The sequence below is a fragment of the Heteronotia binoei genome, chromosome 2 (genome assembly GCF_032191835.1).
Source record: "Heteronotia binoei isolate CCM8104 ecotype False Entrance Well chromosome 2, APGP_CSIRO_Hbin_v1, whole genome shotgun sequence".
Lineage (NCBI taxonomy): Eukaryota > Metazoa > Chordata > Lepidosauria > Squamata > Gekkonidae > Heteronotia > Heteronotia binoei.
The window spans coordinates 41,683,844-41,697,018 of NC_083224.1; the positions used below are offsets into that span (position 1 = coordinate 41,683,844).

Consider the following 13,175-nt stretch of genomic DNA (forward strand, 5'->3'; position numbering starts at 1 on the left):
GTCACCAGGCTAGTCTGATCTCAGAAGCTAAGCAGGGTTGGTCCTGGTTAGTATTTGGATGGGAGTCTACCATGGAAGCCAAGGGTTGCTATGCAGATGCAAGCAATGACAAACCACCTATGAACATCTCTTGCCTATGGGGTCGCTATGTTGGCTGTGATTTGATGGCACTTCCACTACCACTGTGATTACCTTTCTAAAAGCCACAAATGAGCTTCCATTAGGGAAAACCTCCAATGCACAGATGCTAGCACCAAGAAAGCACTGATTCTTGCAACTGCCATCTTACCTACAGAAGACTACAATACCCTGCATACATGGGTAGGTGAATGCTAACTCTCAGTTAAAAAAGGAAGAAGCACCATGGTTGAGAAGCCATTTGAAGAACCTCTAATCAACCTGGACTCAACTGAGAAGAAGAGTTGGTTTTATACCCCACTCTTCACTACCCAAAGGAGTCTCAGAGTAGCTTACACTTACCTTACCTTCCTCTCCCCATAACAGACACCGTGCGAGGTAGGTGGCTGACAGACCTCTGAGAGAACTGTGACTGACTCAACATTACCCAGTTGGCTTCATGAGGAGGAGCAGGGAATCAAACTTGGTTCTCCAGGTTAAGAGTATGCCACTCTTAACCACTAAACCAAACTGAGAAACAGTTGCCCTCCCAAAATCAAAAGGTTGCAACCCTACATTTAAACCCTCAATTTACCACACATACAGTGATACACACAGAGTAACTTTGCTCTGCCACAGCTCCGCCAGCATCATATGCCTAACAAATGCAGGACAGTCACTAAATTCTGTACTATTCCCAAGGCAAAATCCCTACTCCTCCCCCTCCCCTTCAAATTACACTAATCTCCTTCCACCTGATGGGAGGACTAGACATGGGGTGGGGGGAAAGCAGTTCTGTTTCTACTATGTTTTCTGTCCACAATGACAAGCAAGAAACCATGTGTAGCTGTTTTATCCCAGGATGGAGAAAAGCAGGGGTGGAATTCTAGCAGGAGCTCCTTTGCATAATAGGCCACCCTCCCTGATGTAGCCAATCCTCCAAGAGTTTACAGGGCTCTTTTTTGTACGCTCTTGGAGGATTGGCTACATCAGGGGTGTATGGTCTAATATGCAAAGCAGCTCCTGCTAGAATTCCATCCCTGGAGAAAAGTGATGGACTCCCTCCACGTGGCTTGTCAGTAATATGGGGCCACTTTCACATGGTACCCACTGCAGTACGTAAGTAAACAGCAATCAAGTGAGTATGGCCAGTCATAAAGAAATCTCTTATGGCATTATTGAGCCACAAGGGTGCCCATGTGATCCAGGTGCCTGCTGCAGTCATGTGGGAAAGAGGCTCCATCAGTCTAACATAGCAGGAAAGAGGCTAATGCTGCAAACAGGCACTGTTGGGGCTGGCACTCTAGCTAGACTTGAAGGGCACTTTCATACACACTGAATAATATACATTCAATCTGCTTGAGTGATCATTTGCAGGTGGATTTCAGCATTTCACACAGTAAAAACCAGTTGCAAAGTGCATTATTTAGTGGGTATGGAAGAGCCCACAGTCTACTTCTGTCTTTGACTCTGGGAGCACAGTGTTAATTAATAGGTTTGGGCCATTTGAACCATTAATAATTTAATTATATCTTTCCCCCCTTCCTGGTTCATAATTGCTCTGTTCACCTATGGTTTAATTTAGCCTAACTTTTGCAACACATACACACACACACACAAATAGCCCAGCATTTCACAGTGCCTGAGGTCATTCTTTGTAGGCAACTGAAGCATGGGGAAGTTTTGCCTAGAGATTTTAACCCTTTCTCCCCTATCTTTCTAAGTATATACATCCCAGTGTTCTTTGAATTACCCATTCATCCTTCATATTTTTTTTAAAAAAAATTAAGACAGTTCATGTCATTCTTCATTTTAAAAGCTACAGACAAATGGTCTTTAAAACTACCAGCAATTGTCCAATTATATATTTTGATTCCTTCTAGGCAGTGATTTTCCAGTTCTAAATTTAAATACATGAACAATTCGTGTGGTGCTAGAAAACTGAATTACTAACAACGTCATTTGAAACTACGGTTCACAGGATAAATTTTTCAAGAGGAAAATGTGCACTTAAATAATGCAATGATTTATAGCATTTTAAAACAATAATTTAGTACTTTATATTATTACAGCCAGTTTTGCTTTCATGGGGGTTTTTTGCTCAGGTAAAGGCAGCATTAACTGACATTAAAAAGCCATTCCTTAGCAAGGATATTTCCAGTTACATTAATTTTTTAAACATACCATGGAATTGTTCGTATCAGATCCTGCCCCATCCAATATATGAAGAAACAGTATTTTATTTCAAGTGCACAAGATTAGCACAAAATTATCCAGCTCCATGAATAAGCCCTGAACCTGCTTAAAAATATATAAAGCCTTATTTTTAAATAAAAAAACAAATTTTCTGAAATTGGGCTCTGGTACATTTAACTGTACAATTGATTTCAGGCACTTATCACTTAGTATTTATAACTTACAATTAAAATCAGGCAAAAAGAAAAATAGGAGCAGAGTTAATGCAGCTTCTGTCCCACCCACTTAATATCTTTAAGTTGCCAAGGGGAAGATTCTACAAGCATGGGGCATGTCGTTGTTCTGAAGATTAAAAAATCCACTCATTGTATAGCATGTAACATAATATTAGTTTTATAAAAACCCTCATGGTTTTGATCTGCTAGTTCACATATGCTTTAGTTCAGCAATGTACACAATTTTACTACCTTTAGGAAGGAAAAACTGAAAGAATGGAAATGAATAAAAGCTTCTTTTCTCTTTGAAGGAGGCAAGAGAGAAAATAAAAGAAATGTCTGATTAAATTACCTGAGGGAAGAAAACGATTTCAAAAGGTCTCACTGGAAACTGTCATTTTCTTACTTTTATCTATACTGAAGACCTTTTTTAAAAAAGGAAAATGTGTCTTTTAAAAAAATGTTTATGAATTTATTTAATAAATAAAATTATGCTTCATTACCCTACTAGGCCATGGCGGGGGGGGGGGGGGCGCAAAAGATCACACTTCTATGTTTCCAGGCTGTTTTGAGATTCAGACACATGCCATACTGTCTTGCATGTCACAAGCCTATTTGTTTTGTACTGTAGCTCAATTTAAAAAAAAAAATTCCATTTTTTTAATTTAGCAAGAGTTTTCTTTTTTGTTTGTTTTCTTTTACAGGTACCTCATTTATAAACAGCTTTTCAGAAATCATCCAACTGCACTGGGGAAAAAAAAGATGGGAGACAGAAGAGAGAAAGGAGAAAGAAGTATGCTCTCAAGAGAAAACATAAGAACATAAGAGAAGCCATGTTGGATCAGGCCAATGGCCCATCCAGTCCAACACTCTGTGTCACATAGTGGCCAAAAAAAAAAGGAGGTTCACAAGTGGGGCTAGAAGCCCTTCCACTTTGCCCCCTTCCAAGCACCAAGAATACAGAGCATCACTGCCCCAGACAGTTCCAATAATATGCTGTGGCTAATAGCCACCGATGGACCTCTGCTCCATATTTTTATCCATACCCCTCTTGAAGCTGGCTATGCTTGTAGTCGCCACCATGTCCTGTGGCAGTGAATTCTACACATTAATCACCCTTTGGGTGAAGAAGTACTTCGCTTTATCCGTTCTAACCTGACTGCTCAGCAATTTCATTGAATGCCCACAAGTTCTTGTATTGTGAGAAAGGGAGAAAAGTACTTCTTTCTCTACTTTCTCCAGCCCATGCATAATCTTGTAAACCTCTATCATGTCACCCCGCAGTAGACGTTTCTCCAAGCTAAAGAGTCCCAAGCCTTTTAATCTTTCTTCATAGGGAAAGTGTTCCGAACCTTTAATCATTCTAGTTTCCCTATGAAGCACTTTCCCTATGAAGAAAGGTTGAAACGCTTGGGACTCTTTAGCTTGGAGAAACGTCGACTGCGGGGTGACATGATAGAGGTTTACAAGATAATGCATGGGATGGAGAAAGTAGAGAAAGAAGTACTTTTCTCCCTTTCTCACAATACAAGAACTCGTGGGCATTCGATGAAATTGCTGAGCAGGCAGGTTAAAACGGATAAAAGGAAGTACTTCTTCACCCAAAGGGTGATTAACATGTGGAATTCACTGCCACAGGAGGTGGTGGCGGCCACAAGTATAGCCACCTTCAAGAAGGGTTTAGATAAAAATATGGAGCACAGGTCCATCAGTGGCTATTAGCCACAGTGTATGTGTGTATATAAAATTTTTTGCCACTGTGTGACACAGAGTGTTGGACTTGATGGGCCGTTGGCCTGATCCAACATGGCTTCTCTTATGTTCTAGTTGCCCTTTCCTGGAATCTGTGCCATTCTATACTATACTATACATAAGTGGAATCTGTGCCATTCTATACAGAATATCCATCTACACTTACAAATGTGTACCCCTGCTTTTCTGCCTAATACTATGACTTAACAGCAAGGCATACTTGATTTATTGGCTGTTACCTGAGTCATCCTGTGTCATTTCATTTCCTTATTGAATCACCTTTCCTGAACCCATTCAGGCTTTATGTGCTACCTGAGAAACATGAAAATACACACCTAACTCTGTCTCAGCATTCCCACTGCCAAGATAATAAATTTAAAGGATGTAGCAATGGTTATGCAAGGTTTACGCAACCGCAGCCAATACAACTACTTCTGCACCAAACAGATCAGATTTTAAGAAAAATACATCATTGGGATTGGATATGATTTTGCATTATACAAAATGATCAAATATTAATTTGAGTGATGGTTCAAACTCTTCAGGTTTTAAAGTGCCACAAACTACCCTAGATCTTCTGGATAAAACTCCTTTTTAAAAAAAAGTTTTCCCATAGGGCTCAGTCCACCATGAAAATTTCTCCTACTCAAGTAGAAAAGAATAAGAGTCCAGTAGCACCTTAAAGAATAACAAAATTTGTGATAGAATATGAGCTTTTGTGAGTGACTCATGAAAAGGGCAGGATATAAATCACAAATAAATAAATAAATAAATAAATTCCCTTCCACAAATTGTTAGTCTTTAAGGTGCTACTGGACTCTTCCACTTTTCTATTGCTGCAGACAAACTAACAGCTACCCATCTTGATCTGTTTCCTACACAAGATACAGTGAAATAAATGGAAGCCACTCTAAATCACAGTAAGCATCTTTCTGGACAGATTTGGCCCCTGCATTTACTTACTAATTTTATTATGATCATACATCAGCCAGCAATAACATAATAAAATCAACAACACATAAACTGTACATGCAGTTTAAAAACCCCAAAAACCTTTTAAAAACTGATTTACACATTATGTGCATGATTCATAAAAAGATTTAACCAGGCACTTCTTTATTAAAGAAACCAAGGTACAAAATATGACCTTATTAAAGGTCATTTTGTTGATCTGAAAGGAAAAGGGATATATAAAACTTTTCAGATCTACCTGGAAAACTGGATAAAATTGGGGTGATGCACAAAGATGTCCTTATAACTGTTTCAACTGCATTTGATTGGCAAGGGCAAACACTGAGAGTAGGGGGTATAGAGTCACCTACCTAACAGAAAAACCAAAATCCACTCCTTTAAGTGTTTTCACAGAGCACAAGCATAGAACACATTTAGCTCAACCAATATGTAAAGTTAATGCACCAGAAGCAGTAAATGAAGACAGTCATATAGTCGCTGGCACTCTGTGTATACCGCTAAATCAAGAGGGCTGATTATGTGTCTGCAGGCTGCACATGTACAGCATAAAGCAATAGTGCTCACTGATATTAAATATATTCATATGGTACTTTGAATGTAAAGAGTTACAATTGCACCCAAAAAAAGTGAACATATGATCTAGCTATATTTATCTATGCAGCTGCAAACTATCTATAAAATACTTTGACTTATGGCTTGTAGGCTGTTAAATTACAGGGAAAGTAAAGGAAACTTTATCCAAAAGGCCAGTTTAATCGATTACCCTCTCACAAAAAGGAAAATATGAAGCGCTCTGGACTCACCTGACTTATGCCTCTCTAAGACCAGTAAGCAAATGGCCATAGCCTCTTGTTGAGCAGAGACTTAGTGAACACAGGCTGCAGTCCGCTGCACAGTTCAACACACCCAAGACCCACAAGCTTAAAACATTTCAAACATATACATAAAATGAGATAATTTGCACATACTGCATCAAAATTAAGCATTTAAAGACATTTTTAGCCTGCTTTTCTCCATGGGACTCAAGAGGGGGCTGGTTGACAGCTCATATACAATACAAATGTATAATAAATAAACACTTGGAATGGCCAGAAAATTCACAACAGTGCTACTAACTAAACATTCTCTTTAATAGTTTTGCCTTAAACTGTTTTCTAAAATTTAAGAGACTGAGACTTGCATAAACACTCAGGGAGGCTGTACTACGATGTGAAGGGTCATCACTGAAAAGGCTACACATTGAGCTGTGGCAGATTTCACCATCTTGCAAATGGGTATAAGATCACGATCAGTGCCATCATATAGACACACACTGGGAGAGACAGTTCAACTGAACTACTGAGCAAGGGTTTTTGTGTCCTATGCTGTCAATCAAAGGAGCCTATGGTTGGCTTGTATTAAGTGCAAAAACAGGTAAAACACTGGCATTTCCTGTCAAGGTTACCTTTAAGGTCTCAGATCTTTCTTTATTTATAAAAGGAACATTCAAATTCACAGCACCAGACCTACATGTTTTTTGCAGGGGGGGGGGAATTAAAAAATGATGCCCCCTTATCCAAAATCTTCATTCTGTCTTATGATCCCATAGAATACAATGAATTCCATAACCAATTTGGCGCCCCCCCTCCATCAGTGCCCAGGGCAAGCACCCCCCTCTGCCCCCCCCCCCCAGATCTGGCCCTGCAAATTCAGGAGCACCTGAAGACCATCAAGATCTCTAGGATACAAGCTTTTGAGAGTCAACCCTCCCTGGAAATCTCATTGGTCTTTAAGGTGCTTCCTGGACTCAAGCCTTGCTCTCCTTCTGCAGATCAACTCAGTTCATATTATTTAGGAAATGGACCATCTCTTTGGGGACCTGCTCAAGGTGATTTTGAATATTTCTAAAATTACAGGGCGGGGGGAATCATTTACAGTAATTTTGTAAAATACTTCACTGGTTACTTTCACATTCTAAAAATATATATTTTTCCTTCTTGCAGGCTGCCAAGGCAACTGATAAGGGCAACACAGTGACTGAGCTCAGCAGGGGATAAAAACTACAGTTTTTTTGTAATTGGTGAGGGGGAATGAGTTTGTCCTACTAAAGACACATTTATAAGATACCAGATGGGATCTTTTGCTCCAAGCCCGTTACAATTTGGGGGGGGGGGATTTTCCCCTTATTACCCTTTATTGCCTTATTACCCTTCATTTGATATTTCAAGATGCCATTTTAAACAGGTTTACTCATCATCCTACTAAAGTCTATTCAATGGGGCTTACTCACAGGCAAGTGTTCTTAGGATTGCACTGTGTAATATTACCACCAAAGTTTGAATAGCATCGTGGCAACATAAAATGGTAGGGGAAAGCTACATAACTTACCTCTTTTACTCTACTGGCAGAAGTTAATTTTTTCTGTATCTTATACAGCGTCCTTTGATAAATGAGCAATCCATTTTTTTTAAAGACCTTCTGAAGAAAAATAAAAAGCCAGAATAGTTCCATACAGAGTTGTTTTCCTCATTTCCAAAGACAGGAGCATCACCCAACCTTTCTACAGTGGGTAACTAATCTGAGCCCCCTAAGGTACAGTCCCTGAGATGAAACTGTGGTTGTCACCTAATTGTAGAACTAAGCCTCACATGATTTAAGGTAGAGTGTTTGTTAAACACTGTTCAAGGAGTTAAGATCTATAAATAAAGATGAAATATTGTCCTCTCCAATTTGGTGGCCACCTCCCTATTGTTTTCCTGAACTGACTTTTTGAGCTTCTAAATCAAGAACAACAACAACAAAAACCGTTCAGACTCATTTGGGACAGCTTTTCTGCCACTTACAAAGAGACAACACTGAAAATACGATCGCTTTTTGTGTTTGTTTAGCTTTAAGCTTTATCCTTGATACAGTAGGTGCTACTAGAAAAGTTGAGCTGTACTTCCTTCAAAGACTGGTGAGTGAGTGCCATCCCTGGTATTTTTAAATTCCAGATTGTTATGGGCAACAAATTGTTACTCATCCAACAGTGTTTGTGGTAGAATCATCTGTGATAACTCCAAAACAGTAGCACAACATCTACCAACTGCTAAATGTAACAACTGCTAAATGGTAGTAAATCTACGGTATTCTGATTGGGGGGGGGGAGCGCTGTGGCTTTGGGGAGGGAATATACAAGTTAAGATCTGTACTATTTTCTTTCTCACACCAAAGCAAATGTCATGCTAAAGTTATGAAATGATCAAACAAACAAACAAAAAAGAGCCACCCTGTACTGTTGTGGGTTGCATTTTTTCTTTTTCTTTTCTGGTATATCCACATAATGTAGCAGAAAGTGGCATTTACGGCATTCTCCGCAGCCCACTACATTACCTCAAGTGTAAAGCTCTGTTTGGGTTTTAGGAAAGATTTATCCTTACTGAAACTTCATAGTGCATACATTAACATAAAAGGCATGATTCAAGCAAAGCTGAGCACTTTCAGGCCCCATCAATTGGAATGGGATGGGTTAAGAATATGCAAGCTGTCCCATTTAATTGCATGAAACATACAAGTGAATTATGTTGGCTGGATTGCATCCAGAATTTTTATCTTTGCAACTTCATGTAATTATTTATCCTTAATTACGGTAAGTAATTTCCCAAGGTGAGAGCAGAGGAAGAGTGTGGTTATTAAACACAATTTTCCTAGAATTTTTTTTTCTTACATCAATACTCAAATTTCAGTTCCTTTTTTTAGAAATAACCCCAGTAACCATTTTCTCATTAAGCAACGCAGTGTGAGCATTAACTGCATGAGGAAACATTATCAATACTGTCCTAATAGCTTTTGCTAAAGATACTTCAAACCAAAGTGTCAATAGTAACATTCACAGGGAGAGGAAGGAAGATGATAGTACATGAGAAAAGATCTTTATTACCAAATAACTATTCCTTCACTGTATTAAGCAGGATGGATAATTTATTAACTAAGTATTAATATCTTAATGTAGGTTAAAGTACTAGCACAACTAGTTAAATTTCTTAATATCCACGTATTAATTTTAAAATGTTCTGAGGTAAAAGGTAAAAATATACAACCAATAAGTTGTGGTAATGCCCACACTAAACTAACAACTTCCATTTTGATTGAAGTGCCAACCTCAGTTGAAGTTACCCATACACTAAAAAGAGCCATGTGGCTAGTGCTCCATGTTCAGATGAAAATGTGACATCTTGATGTAAACCTCCGCATAAATACTTGCTTATTGGTACTTATCAACAAACAACCAAGCTCAGCATTCGGTACAATGGCACTGATCTCTGCTACAGCGAGGTATCTTTGGGATTTCATACAGCTGTGATATTGTGTCTGTACAATCAGGCCCACCTTTCAGAGCTCTAAACTAGAGCGGGGGAATGCTAAAAACTAAAGAAAAATGCTACCTTTCCCCTTTTGACTCATGCAGTGTTGATTTAAGATAACCTCCAGAGTTTCACAGTGCTCTGCGCTTTGGACAGTCTGCAGCAATTCCTTGAACACCACTGTTCATTACCAGTTTCAAAAATCTCACATCAAGCAAACATGAAGGTTATGTCAAAAACCACTCTTGGAATATAGTTAATCTCTTTCAAGTACAGATTGTCCTTGAATACGTTGTGTTCTGTTTTATAGCAAACACAAAAGAAAGAACCTCTACATTAAACACATAGATAGAACACAAGCACTTTCAAGCCCAACTTAATGACAAGGAGTTTGGTTGGGTAAAACGATACCGGGAAGAGTTCAAAAAAGAGGGGCCTAAAACTACACCCCAATTCTAAAAATGCATTATTTTCTGTGTTAATACTCAGCCCAAACTTGTACCACTATCAGATGAAAATATCTGGGAAAGCTGCTACGAGAAGTTACTATATTTCAAGTATTCATAGAAAGTTCTCTGTAAACTCTGCACCCACCACAACCGCAGTCTGCTCTATTGCTTTAATATCATACGCTTGATGCTGCCTCAGACAAAACTGATACAGAACAGTAGAACACTTAATTAGTTCATCATGTAAAAGCTCAACATTTCAACCAAGAAGAGTATATCAATCTAAATAGAGATTAGATCCAAATAGGCAGCCGTGTTGGTCTGAAGTAGTAGAACAAAATAGGAGTCAATTGCACCATTAAGACCAACTTAGTTTTATTCAGAACGTAAACTTTCGTGCGCACGCACACTTCTTCAGACAAGGAATGAAGGCAGTAAGCAGAGCCACATATAGCTGGTGGGGTTTGGAATGCCAAGTGGTACAAAGTTAAAAACCAATAACAGAATAGTAAAATTAACAAATTCAGAAAACCTTTGATCTGGGTTGATCCATGCTAATTCAACCCAGATCAAAGGTTTTCTGAATTTGTTAATTTTACTATTCTGCTATTGGTTTTTAACTTTGTACCACTTGGCATTCCAAACCCACCAGCTATATGTGGCTCTGCTTACTGTACCTCATTCCTCGTCTGAAGAAGTGTGCATGCACACGAAAGCTTACGTTCTGAATAAAACGAAGTTGGTCTTAAAGATGCAATTGACTCTTATTTTGTTAAACAGAGATTAGCTGAGAAGCACAGCAAGCAACCCCTAACAATTTCCTTCAGGGGCCCTTTTCTGAGCTCAAGTATTTAATTTCATACTCAAAAGCTTGCATAGCATGCATTAAATTACGCTATTTTTTTCTCTTTTTGATACTAAATCAATAGATTGTTTTGTAATAAACCTTGGTTTAAAAATTAGGACATTTTACATGCGCTCTCTTACACGCACCTTGCACAGTTACATTAAAATGGTGACAGAATACAGAAGCAGACCTTCCTTGTATCTTTTGGGCAAAACTAACTACTCCATTAGAACAGGTTACATTTTGGAGGCCAAAATGAAAGATTCCATCAAAGATTATGTTTTTTTTTTAAAAATAATTTAATATGATTTATTTTGTCAGGTAGAGCTTCCCCCCCTCTTTTATTAGAGACCTCTCCCTTGCCTGGTGTTCCCTGTGTAGCCATTGTCAAATCCGCACAAACTGGCAAACTTGAAGCAGATACAAAACTGTTCTAGGTACTGCATTACAGGATAAACATAATTAGTAACATGGTCCTGTAAAATTAAAATGTATTACTAAAGACTCAGTTAGTAGAAGCAATCTGGAACACTCAAAGCGCTTCACCCAGAAAACATAAAGTAGTAGGCAACAATAAATAATGAACATATTATAGATGCCGATGTTTCCAGAGACAGGACGGGAAAGAAATTAATGATAATCTAATAAAAAGAATATTTTTCTCCTTTCCACCAATATATTCCTTTCCTGAGTTAAACACTGTTACAATGGATTACCTACGCACTGTTATCATGCGCCCTTGAAACTTTTTTCCCTTCACACCTATACTTCAGTAGCTACAACTTCAGGTATCAATACTGCAATTAATTAGGAGAACGAATCAACATTCACCTACCCAAGGTAATACAAAAAGATTTAGCAAATCTTCACCAAACAATCCAATGGGGGAAGGAGTCTTTCCACGGGAAAAGTATCCAGAAAACAATTTGACTTTTAAACGCTTTGCAAAATATTCCCAATTCCAAAGCTGGATGCTACCACATGTCCCATAACATCCAAACTGAATATATATGCAAACGAACAGCGTCCAGCCGCTAAGTAGTAAAACTCGGGGGGGGGGGGGGATCCTTCTATTGACTCACTCTTCTAGACTGATATTGCTGCTAGAGCAAGCATTTTCAAATACATACTCTCGCCCCGAATGGGGGATGGAAGCGGTCCTTAAGCCTGAAGGGGAAATATTTGGAATGTTTAAAACGGCCCAAAGAAATGAATGGAAAGGGCGCATTTACGCGATCAAAACGAGGGAGGACCCCCCCCCTCCCAAAAAAACCCCTCTTCGGGAAGAGACGGCCGCTTCCCTCGACTTTGAAAGCCTCAGCCGAGCAGCCCTTCTTCCCCCCCTCCCCCCCCCCCCCGCACCAAACACTGCATAAAGAAGCGCCCCGTTGAAGAAGTTCCACATTTGGGGATGCCGCTCGCCAGTCCCGGCCACTGTGGACAAGTGCGCAAAGCATCGCCCGCTTTCCCCCTCCCCGCCCCAGCAGCACCCCCTGCGCCAAGGGAAGGACCCAAAAGGAGAGCAAGAGGATGGGAAGAGGAGGCGGAGATGGAGAGTCCCGTCCACTCCACTCACCGCAGGCTCCCGCAGAGGCTCTGGCGCCGCCGGGCTCCCGATCCCCGCAGCCGCCCGCCCGCTCGCGAGGAGAGCCCGCGCTGCAGCTGCCGCTCCGGCTGGAAAGTCCGCAAGCCGCTCAGCGCGCGCGAGAGAGCCGCTCTCCAGTCCCCGCAGCAACGCGTCCGCCAAACTCCTCACGCGCCCCCAATGAGCATGTGCGCGCCCGCTTTGCACATGCCCACTCAAGGCGAGGATGCTGCCGCGGTGCCCTCACCTTGCCCTTTACCTCAAAGTTCAGCCGCTTTGCAGAGAGGACAGGGCGCGCGCCGGGCAGGCTTCGGAGGAGTGGGGGGGGGGGGGGGCGACGCGGCGCGCCTCGGCTGTGTGTGTGTGGTGTGTGTGCGCGCGTACAGGAAGGAGCCTGCAAAGAGGGAGGGAGGGAAGGGGAGTTTAGAGACATTCGTCATTTGTAATATTCTAATCGGAGCGAGGAGGACGGAGGCTTTATACTAAAAAAAAAAAAAAAGCAGCAACACTTGGGGACGTTGCTGGCAAACAGGGCACCTCTGATCACCTTAGATAAGGCTGACCAGGTAGCCTCTTTTTAGTGGACACGTCCTCTTTTTTGGCGTGTGTCCGTCCTCTTTGGGGCTCTCTTTGAAAAAGCTGATGAAACTGTCCTCTTTTGGGGTTGGAAGGCTAGGAATAGTCCTAGTTAGTAGCAATGATCACAGCTTAAATAGTAGG

General features: G+C 40.5%; 1 protein-coding gene across 4 annotated transcripts in view; it reads right to left on the reverse strand.

Moving 5' to 3' along the window:
* The window catches only part of EYA2 (EYA transcriptional coactivator and phosphatase 2), a 183,097-nt gene extending 170,355 nt beyond the window's left edge, over positions 1–12,742 (reverse strand). For 3 of the 4 annotated variants that reach the window (XM_060230860.1, XM_060230861.1, XM_060230857.1), the window contains exon 1: positions 12,447–12,516. The gene's annotated coding sequence lies outside the window, so the exon portion shown is untranslated. Of the gene's footprint in view, positions 1–12,446; positions 12,517–12,702 lie in introns of those variants that run through there. The other variant, XM_060230858.1, reaches the window with a different exon arrangement.
* Between the last annotated feature and the right edge of the window lie 433 nt (positions 12,743–13,175).